This window comes from Nicotiana tabacum, chromosome 1 (assembly GCF_000715075.1).
Source record: "Nicotiana tabacum cultivar K326 chromosome 1, ASM71507v2, whole genome shotgun sequence".
Classification (NCBI taxonomy): domain Eukaryota; kingdom Viridiplantae; phylum Streptophyta; class Magnoliopsida; order Solanales; family Solanaceae; genus Nicotiana; species Nicotiana tabacum.
The window spans coordinates 80455215-80466119 of NC_134080.1; positions in this window are offsets into that span (position 1 = coordinate 80455215).

Below are 10905 nucleotides of genomic sequence, written 5' to 3' on the forward strand. Positions count from 1 at the left end.
GGGATGAATTTAAATGACCAAGACTAGGAAGTGCATCTCCTAGTCGGTGAAAACTTCAATGACTAAAACCTGTATGATCCAAACTAGGAAGTGTGTCTCCTAGGAATGAACTTAAATGACCCAGACTAGGAAGTGCATCTCCTAGGGGTGATATGTGATCTTCCCAATAGCCTTTGCGTAGGCCGAACTGGGGCATTGCACCTGAAAAATTCAAGCTTCCAAGCTTTGATATGAACATAGCTTTCATCCTTATTTCAGACAAAGAAAACTTGTGAGTTTAAACATGGTGGTTGGTTTGTGGCCTTGACTTTGAGGGCGACTGCTCCTTCACTTGCCATGATAACTTTGATTTCAACTTGAAAGACATCGCTTGTTTATTTACTAAACCACTTTTGTCTATCACCCTTATCATAGAAAATAACTCTGATTCATTCAGACTCAATACCTTCTATCTGTTGCATTTGCTCATGAATTGACATTTACCGAACCTTTTTATTTCTCATGAATCCCAAAGCACGCCGACTGTTATCCATTCAGTGCGTATACTGCTCTTTCCTAACTTATGTCGCTTTGATGTGCTAACCAGACTCCGCTTTGTGCAATTGGAAAGCTGGTAGCAGATTTTGAAGTCATTTCTCACTTGTTTTGACCAAACAGACTCAAGAAGGGGAAGTAAACAAGACAAAAGGAACAGAGTAAGGGACAATGGAAAGAGATGATACCTAACAAGAAAATTACAAAGTAGAAACTTATCAGATGTGGACACCAACTCTAATGACTATGACATGCACCTTTTGATTAAGTGGCCTAATCTGTCAAGAAAATCTAATGTCCAACTCTTGTTGTACCTCTAAGTCGTGAAACTAGGCTTCAATGCTCCGATTATCCTATCTGATTAACGATCCTTATTCGACTTGTAGTTCCCAAAGAGTTTTCACCATCAAGCCTCTCTCATTTTGTTCTTTCTCTCAACTTACCGTCGCCTTATGGTGCCTGTGAAGGTTTTCACCGATAAGACTCTCTCATTTTTGTTTTCCTTGTGTAGCACGGAGTGTTGCTCCTGATGCGAATCATACCTCTATCTTTCTCGACTTGGCACTCTCCAATATTGATCGGAAGGTCTTTTTTGGACCATAATGTGGACTTTGGATGGGGTTAGAAAGAAAGGATAAAAGCTCAAAACAACTTGAATGGGTTCACAATTACAACTTTTGGAATCAGATCTTTTACAGAACCACATCTTCTACCCCAGTTTCTTTGTCTGGGGGCTTTTGCATTTTTATTTTGATGGGACCGAACCGAGAGGCTTCTTACGTATCCTTAAAAGGAATCAGGTCGAACGTAGTTCATGATATTGGAATTACTTTGTTGCTGTTACTTTTTTCTTTTCCTTTCTCTTCTTTTTTTTCTTCTTTTTCTTTCTTTATTTCTTTCTTCTTTCTTTTCTTTTTTCTTTTCTTTTCTCTTTTCTTTCTTTTCATTTTTTTCCATTCTTTCCTTTTCTTTTCTCTTTTCTTTCCTTCTTTACTTCTTTACTTACCTTTTGCGTTCGTGATTTTGAATTTCGCTACTGATTCCAAAAGAGGGGTATGAAAGGAAATAAATAAGACTCAAAGGGGTAACAAAGGATAAAGTGTTTAGATAGCAGAACAAAATGCCTTCGTCATTCCAATCTTCAAAACATGCCAAGTACAAACAAACACAATTTAAACCAAAGAAATTATACATAATATCTTATGACTACATCAGAATTGATAGTCATGTCTACACATTTGCCTTCTATATCTGTTAAATACAAAGCACCATTGGATAATACTCTCGTTACGATGAACGGCCCCTGCCAATTTGGGGCGAACTTACCTTTTGCTTCAGCCTGATGTGGAAGGATGCGTTTCAACACTTGCTGACCTACTTCAAATTTCCGCGGACGCACCTTCTTGTTGTATGATCTTGCCATTCTCTTTTGATACAATTGGCCATGACACATTGCTTCCAATCCTTTTTTATCAATCAAACTCAATTGCTCCAGACAAGTTTTGACCCACTCATCATCATCAATTTTGGCTTCAGCAACAATCCGAAGGGATGGGATTTCAACTTCCGCGGGTATCACTGCTTTTGTGCCATATACCAACAAATAAGAAGTTGCACCTACTAAAGTGCGGATAGTAGTGAGATAACCGAACAATGCAAAAGGCAACTTTTCATGCCATTGCCTGGAACCTTGCACCATTTTCCAAAGTATCTTCTTTATGTTTTTGTTGGTTACCTCGATTTCTCCATTCGCCTTGGGGCGGTATGGGTGGAATTTCGATGTGTAATCTTAAATTATTGACACACTTCTTTCATCAGATGAATGTTAAGATTAGCACCATTATTTGTGATGATCACCTTTGGAATCCCGAACCGACAAATGATATTTGCATGCACAAAACCGACTGTCGCACCTCCTTTTTACCGCGCCCGCAGGGGCGCGTGGAGGAGTTTTCTCTAATTAAAGGACAGTCGAAACGGGATTTATTTAATTATTTTAGAGTCGCCACTTGGGAATTTTAAGGCGTCCCAAGTCACCAATTTTAATCCCTGAATCGAGGAGAATATGACTCTGTTTATTATTCTGCGAACCAGAAATCCTGAGTAAGGAATTCTGTTAATCCGGAAGAAGGTGTTAGGCATTTCCGAATTCCGTGGTTCTAGCACGGTCGCTTAACTATTTTTATTATTGGCTTAATTATCTTGATTTTATTAAATACATTTTTTTTTGTTACGTGATTTTTCTACCGCTTTAACTTATTGTGATTAAGGACCCTTCTTTGAATCGAATTACGCGTACGTATATTCGTGTTATAAATTTAAAAAAGCGGAATTGTTCACGCGTACGTGTACACAATAACTTTTGATAATATATTTATTAAGCAATCATTTTTTCGAAATTGTGTTGAATCAGGAATATTTGTTTTTCTTAAATATTGAACCGCACATCGTGGGTTTTTATGAAATTAATTTAACGCCTTTGAAAAAATCCTTTTATTAAATATTCGCTCGAAATTGCGCGTACGCATAATCCGAATTTTGCTTTTAAAAATATAATCAGGGTATGCGAACGTATCTCTAATTGCGCAAAATATTTGTAATGATATTAGGGATTTTTCCACAAATTTTTTGTTGTATCTACACATTCTATATGAAAATACTGAGAAATTCGTATTCAAGGGATGTCTTTAAATTCTTTTAAAAGAAATTCACAATTTTTAAATATTGCCCGTTGACTATAATTTCCGAGTATTAATTATGTTCATCCCAAGACTATTCAAATTCACAGTGAAAGGATAAAAATTTGATTTTTAGCAAATACAACATATATATGTATGCCAAAGAATTAATTGTATATGAAACTAACAAATTCTATTTCTAATTACCATTGATATAAAGTGTTGCAATTGGTGCTTATACATCTCGTTTCATTCTCATATAATCGCTTTTAATCTAATAGGCCTAATTATTTGGTCAATTTGTTTTATGAAGGTATATAGGCATCGAGTTTATAGGAAAGGAGTTATTATACAAGTTAATTCAATAAAATTACCTTACATGCAACCTAACTGTATGTCGTAAACATTCATAACGTTTTAACATCGTAACAAGCTATATCATATCACCTTTCACCAACGTTTATACACACATCTATTATCTTTATAAAAATATACCATCAATACCATCTTAACCTTATTTAACAACAAGAGTTAGTAATGTAGTTTTCTTGATATTTCTACATTACTCTTTACTTAGCTAACAACACCATAAAATTTAAAAAATTGCCCACTTTATGCCATGTTTCCTACCTTGACAATCTTAATCACAACTATACTTTAATGAAAATTTAGAAAATTAACCTTGTTACAACACTTATACAGTCTTCAATAAAGGATATTTAACTTACAGTCATCCTATCAACATATACTACTTATTTGATCCAGAAACAAAACTGAATTTTTAATTAAAGAGCTTAAATGAATAAAGATATTATTACAATTCAAGCTTCATTTATCTGTCATACTGAATCTCTTTCCAACATAGAATTTAAAAGGATATGTACCTGGAAATGGAGGTAGAAGAAGTAAGTTTCAGCAGTTGCAGCAGTAACAAAAACAGCAAAATACCAGTATTCCCCCAGATTTGAGCAATAATAAGACCCGAAGAAAAACAGATGCACAGTACAGTTATTTTTAAAAGACACTTCAGATGTTAACTGAATCAGTGGAACCAAGTAAAGTTGAACAGATTCAACAAAAGAACAATATTTCAGATTTCAATTTCTTTTCGGTTTCAAATTCCCATTTTTCTGATTTTCTATTGCTGCTGTTGTATCTGTGCGTGTGTGTGACTGTAACCCTCCTTCAAATTTATTATGACTGTAACCCTTCCAGTCCCCTTAAACTCTATCTCTCTGTCTGAAAACTGTATCTTTTTTCAGATTTTTTTTTCTTCCTCTTCAGATTCCAAGGGGAATCTGATTTTTCTGCTGGATTTTCTCTTTTATCTCACTCTAGGTATATTTTTTCTTAAATTCTCCTTAAAAATCTGTTCTCCAGTCCTTTTAACTCTCTTCTCTGTCTAACTGATCAACCTCCTAAATCAGTCCCCATTCCCCTCTATCTTATACAGGTCTGTCCAGCTCTCTTAAATGCTGCCTGGACCCTTTCTTTTTTTTTTTTTTAAATAATCAGAAAAGTTCCATTAAAACTACTTTTGAATACTTTAAATCCTATTGAGTGCTTTTTATCCTGTTTTTCAGCAGCCCATTATCCCTTGTTCCCCATTAGTATCTTAAATTATAACCATTAACTTCCACTTTCAGCACATTGCTATTAACATATTATCCTCATTGTTCTATCCCAGAAATGTCCCTGACCTACTGTTTTATACTGGTATTACTGCCTTAAATTCAGCATCTTAACAATATAGATTTTAAAATCTGTATAAGCCTGATTATTAATCTGATTTACAACAGCTACAAACCAATCCTAAAGTTTGGACTGAATCCTGACTAAGAATGTAACCCCCTAACACAATTATATCCAATCAACATTTGTAAACTTGAATTCAAACTTGACATTACAACAATATTACACTGAGTTCAGCATAATAATTCAAACTGATCTTCAAATTGAACTAAGATCAAACATACACAGGAGCATTGTCAATATACTGACAATGCCTTGTTCAGAAAACAACATATACAGCATACATTTGAATTCACTGATTCACAAACAAACATGATTTAATTGACGAGTATTAATCAGTTGGCTATTTACAACATTTGTCCATAATCAGTCTAAAACAATAGAAGCAGACTGTTTCAGTCAGCATTTTCAGAAATGAAAATTCGTAATATAACTAATCGACGAACTTAATCGAGTCGATTACACACATTGTAAACAAACAAAATCAACAAAAACAATTCATTTGGAATCAAGTAGACGGGTAGGGGACAGTATAACAAAATTGACTAGAAAAATTATAAAAAATCAAACAAACTAATGAAATGAACATGGAATACACGCAGAATGCACATAAAAGAAACAGAAATTACCTCTGAACCTTCGAATTCAACCGAACTCAACTCAACTTGGATTCGGACATTTTTTTGAAATCAAACAAACCTTAGTCGAAGTATTTTCCACTGAAAATACTTCGACTAAGGTCGATTAAACCTCAATCTTTACTCAATCTGAACAGAATCCAAAAGTTTGGTATTTTTAGGGTTCTTGAAAGTTCGATTTGGGATTTAACCATTTCTGGTCAGATTCGAGGAGAACCAAATATGATACAAGGGTGAGGGTAGCCTAGGGGTCATTTGGTGTCAGCTTAAAACGGATTTGAGTTTGTTCTTGTTTGGTCCGAATCTTCAAAAGAAGATTCGAGAAACTCGGAACTGATTCGAGCCAAACAATCAATAGATCCATACTCAGGGTGGCTAGGGGAAGCTATGGTGTCGATTTGGGGCTGTTAGGTTTAGATTTAAACTCGGCTCGAATCTTCAAATGAAGATTCGAGAACCTTCAAGCAGATTCGAGCAAAGTGGCTAGCATAACTGGATAGAGGATGTTCAGGGGGTTCTAGGTTGTTAAGGTAGTGACCGGCGGCGTTGATGCCGCCGGGTTTCAGGCGGTGGGATCCTAGGGCGGCTAGGGTTAGGAGTGGGGGTTTGGGGGACGATGATGAACAGTGTAGGAGGGGGGTGTTTAGTTTGGGGCCGGGGTAGGGGCTTGGGACTTATATAGGGGTGGGGTGGATTTATATTGTCCGTCCGATCAAGTAAGATGAAGGGCCAGGATCAATTCATTAAACCAAACGATGTCGTTTGGTTTAATGCGAGGGTCGGCTGAGTCGGGTCACTGGATCGGGTTACGGGTTACGGGTAAAAGGGGTGAGATCTTGACCGTTGGTTGGATTTGATCCAACGGTTTCTGAGAAGCCACGACCAAACGCTGTCATTTTGGTTCGTCTGGTTTGGACCGGACCTGGGCTAAAGGATTGGGCTGTGGGGGTTAAAATGTTTTGGGCCTGGATTTTAATCCAGGTCCGATTTTGTATATATATATATATTTTTTCATTTTTTTTCTAATTTAAATTTTTAATATTAACTATAAAATAATTTTAACTTCAAAAATATATTAATTACTCTATAACAATTATTTAACACATAGACAAAACATCAATCACACAGTGGAATATTTAAAATAGAACGATTGCATATTTTTTGTGATTTTATTTAAATTATCTTTTAAATGCATAATTAAATCCTATATGCATGCAATATGTATTTTATTTTATTTTTCATTTTATTATGACAATGTAAACACTTACGGACATAACACAAGTATTTAACACCACGCAAATTCAAAAAATTACATAGTAAAAGAAATTTATTTTATCTTTTGATTTATTTTGGAGTAGTTTTTCGTAAGGCAAAAATCACGTGCTCACAGCTGCCCTTCTTTGTGCGGAAACTCGAAGAGTTTTCGTGCAAAGATAAAGTGAGCGGATACGAGCGATTTTTGCCCGTTCGAATACTCCGTGGGAAGCATTTTTAGAAAGATTTGACCGAACCTCTGCTTCAAAGGTTTCCTACATATCCTTGGCTATAAAGGAATCAGGTCAATGTAGTTCGGGAATTTTTTGGTAGCTGGGACTACCGTGGGACTGTGATGTTACTGCTGCTTCGTGCTGTTTTTACTGCTTGCTGACCTCCTTATTACACCTTACTTTAAAGGAAATACAAAAAGCTAAACTAGACTATGGTACATGAATTATAAAAATCTTATCTAGATCATGCCCTTGCGTTTCTTGTAGTCTTGATATCTTGGTGACTCTTGGGCATTTGGCTTATTCCGTATTCCTTTCATTGTGTCCCGTATTTTCTTTTGGGACTCTTGTTGTTTCTTGCTGGGGATTTTGTTGGACTCCTCTTCTTTATGGGTTCTAAGTGTGCTCCTTTATCATATGAGCGGGCTTTTGATTTCAACACTTCAATTGTATTCCCTCGTTCCCTAGGTGGGTGCCTTGGCTGTTTCTTTTCTTTCTTCATCCTCATTCTCCAGGTGGACGCCTGACTTCTTTAATTCTTCATCCTCATTCTCCAGGTGGACGCCTGACTTCTTTAATTCTTATCCTCATTCTCCAGGTGGACGCCTGACTTCTTCTTTTCTTCATCCTCGTTCTCCAGGTGGACGCCTGACTTCTTTTTTTCTTATCCTCATTCTCCAGGTGGACGCCTAACTTCTTTAATTCTTCATCCTCATTCTCCAGGTGGACGCCTGACTTCTTTAATTCTCATCCTCATTCTCCAGGTGGACGCCTGACTTCTTTAATTCTTATCCTCATTCTCCAGGTGGACGCCTGACTTCTTTAATTCTTATCCTCATTCTCCAGGTGGACGCCTGACTTCTTCTTTTCTTCATCCTCGTTCTCCAGGTGGACGCCTGACTTCTTTTTTTCTTATCCTCATTCTCAAGGTGGACGCCTGACTTCTTTAATTCTCATCCTCATTCTCCAGGTGGACGCCTGACTTCTTTTCTCATCCTCATTCTCCAAGTGGACGCCTGAATTCTTTAATTCTCATCCTCATTCTCCAGGTGGACGTCTGACTTCTTTTAAATTCTCATCCTCATTCTCCAGGTGGACGCCTGAATTCTTTAATTCTTCATCCTCATTCTCCAGGTGGACGCATGACTTCTTCTTTTCTCATCCTCATTCTCCAGGTGGACGCCTGACTTTTTCAATTCTTATCCTAATTCTCCAGGTGGACGTCTGACTTCTTTTCTCATCCTCATTCTCCAGGTAGACGCCTGAATTCTTTAATTCTTCATCCTCATTCTCCAGGTGGACGCCTGACTTCTTCAATTCTCATCCTCATTCTCCAGGTGGACGCCTGACTTCTTCAATTCTTTTACCAGGTATTTCCTGACACAAATATTGTATTTGCCCATGTTTTCAAAGAAAACTTCGTTAGTTTAAAGCAGGGTGGTTGACTGGGGTATTCTTGCCGATGGTGATGCTTCTCTCCGTTTCTCTTTATTGCCTTGGAATGGTTGAAAAGACTGTTTTGTCCTTGTAATTGATTCTTGACTATAGGATTCTCTTCTGTATGTTTTCCTTCAAACCCTTTTAACTGTAATCATATGTTCCTTCTAACTTTGCTGATCCACTTTTGATTTCACCTATTTTTTTTTTACACCCATATCCTCTATCTCCCACCTTTCGTGGTTGTATTTTGTAACCTTGAATCTTGGTAGTATACCTTGACATTCCTTCTTTTTTGTTTGGAAATAAACTTATCTCAAAGCTTTTAGAAAAGTAAGATTATTAGTGACGAAATACGCTGATTTCGACAATTATAGAATGAAAATAAAAATCCAAGTTTTGGATGACTGTTGGAAAAGGAATAAAGGACTTATCTGATTGGAATTACTAGCACCAATGATCAGGGTATGCATTTTGGATTAATTAACCCAGTCTTTTAATTAATCTCCTTTCAATTGTCTCATTTTGGTTTTCCCCAAAATTTCCGTAATCCAACTTCATTTTTCATTTCACAGACCTGTTGGACTTGCAATATCTCAAAGAGTTTTCACCGATAAACCTTCCTCATTTGTTTATTTCTCACTTCCTTTTCGCCTTAGGGTGCCTATGAAGGTTTTCACCAATAAGACTCTCTCATTTTACTTTTCTCTCAACTTCCGTCGCCTTATGGTGCCCGTGTGGGTTTTCACCTATAAGACTCTCTCATTTTTACTTTCTTTTCTTGTTTGTACCAGAGTGTTATGAACTATCTTCATTTGCTTGACTCAACATTTTTCTAAGATTGGTCGAAAGGTCTTTCTGGTATGGGGTTAGAAATGGAAAAGGTATTAAAAGCTAAACAGTTCTGGTATGGGTTTAAAATTACAACTCTTGGAATCTTTTTCTTATTTCAAATATAATTTCTGCCCCAGTTTTTGATTGGGGTCACTTGACATAACTTTTTGTGCACATCATGTATATTGTGCACCCTATGAGCCGTGAGGCGCCTACGTATCCTTCTTTGAGGAATCAGGTCAAACGTAGTTCACTAAATAATAGTGATTTTGATTTTTTTTTATTGCTTCCAAGAGGGGGTAGGAAAGGAACAAGTATGGCTCAAAAGGGGGAAACAAAGGGTATAGTGTTTGGATAGCAGAATAAATGGCCTTTGTCATTCCAATCTTCGAAATAATGCTAAATACAAATATTCAAAAAAATTTATGCATAATATCTCTTTACCGCGTCAGAATTGATCGCCATATCTATGCATTTGCCTTCAATATCTTTTAAACATAGTGCACCATTCGATAATACTCTGGTCACAATGAATGGTCCTTGCCAATTAGGGGCAAATTTGCCTTTTGCCTCGACCTGATGTGGAAGAATACGTTTTAGCACATGCTGACCTACTTCAAACTTCCGGGGACGCACCTTTTTGTTGTATGCTCTTTCTATTCTTCTTTGATATAATTGACCATGGCATACTGCGGTCAATCGTTTTTCATCAATCAAGTTTAACTGTTCTAGACGGGTTTTGACCCATTCATCATCATCAATCTTTGCTTCGGCGATGATCCGAAGGGAAGGAATCTCAACTTCTGCAGGAATTACTGCTTCAGTGCCATATACCAACAAATAAGGAGTTGCTCCTACTGAAGTGCGAACAGTAGTGCGGTATCCCAATAATGCAAATGATAATTTTTCATGCCATTGTTTTGAACCTTCTACCATTTTCCGAAGTATCTTCTTTATGTTTTTGTTGGCTGCTTCTACTGCTCCATTCGCCTTGGGCCGATATGGGGTAGAGTTGCGATGTGTAATCTTAAACTGTTGACATACTTCCTTCATTAGGTTGTTGTTAAGATTAGCACCGTTATCTGTGATGATCACCTTCGGGATTCCAAATCGACATATGATATTTGAGTGGACAAAATCGACCACAGCTTTCTTGGTCACTGATTTGAATGTCTTGGCCTCAACCCATTTGGTAAAATAATAAATAGCTACCAGAATGAACCTGTGCCCATTGGATGCTGTCGGCTCAATTGGTCCAATTACATCCATGCCCCAGGCAACGAAGGGCCATGGTGCCGACATTGTGTGCAACTCGGATGGTGGAGAATGAATCAAATCTCCGTGTATTTGGCATTGATGACACTTGCGCACACAACTGATACAATCTCGCTCCATGGTAAGCCAATAGTAACCAGCTCGGAGGATTTTCTTCGCCAACACATATCCACTCATGTGGGGTCCGCAAACTCCTGAATGTACTTCAGACATGACAGCTGTAGCTTGTCTGGCATCTATGCATCTTAATAATCCAAGATCTGGTGTTCT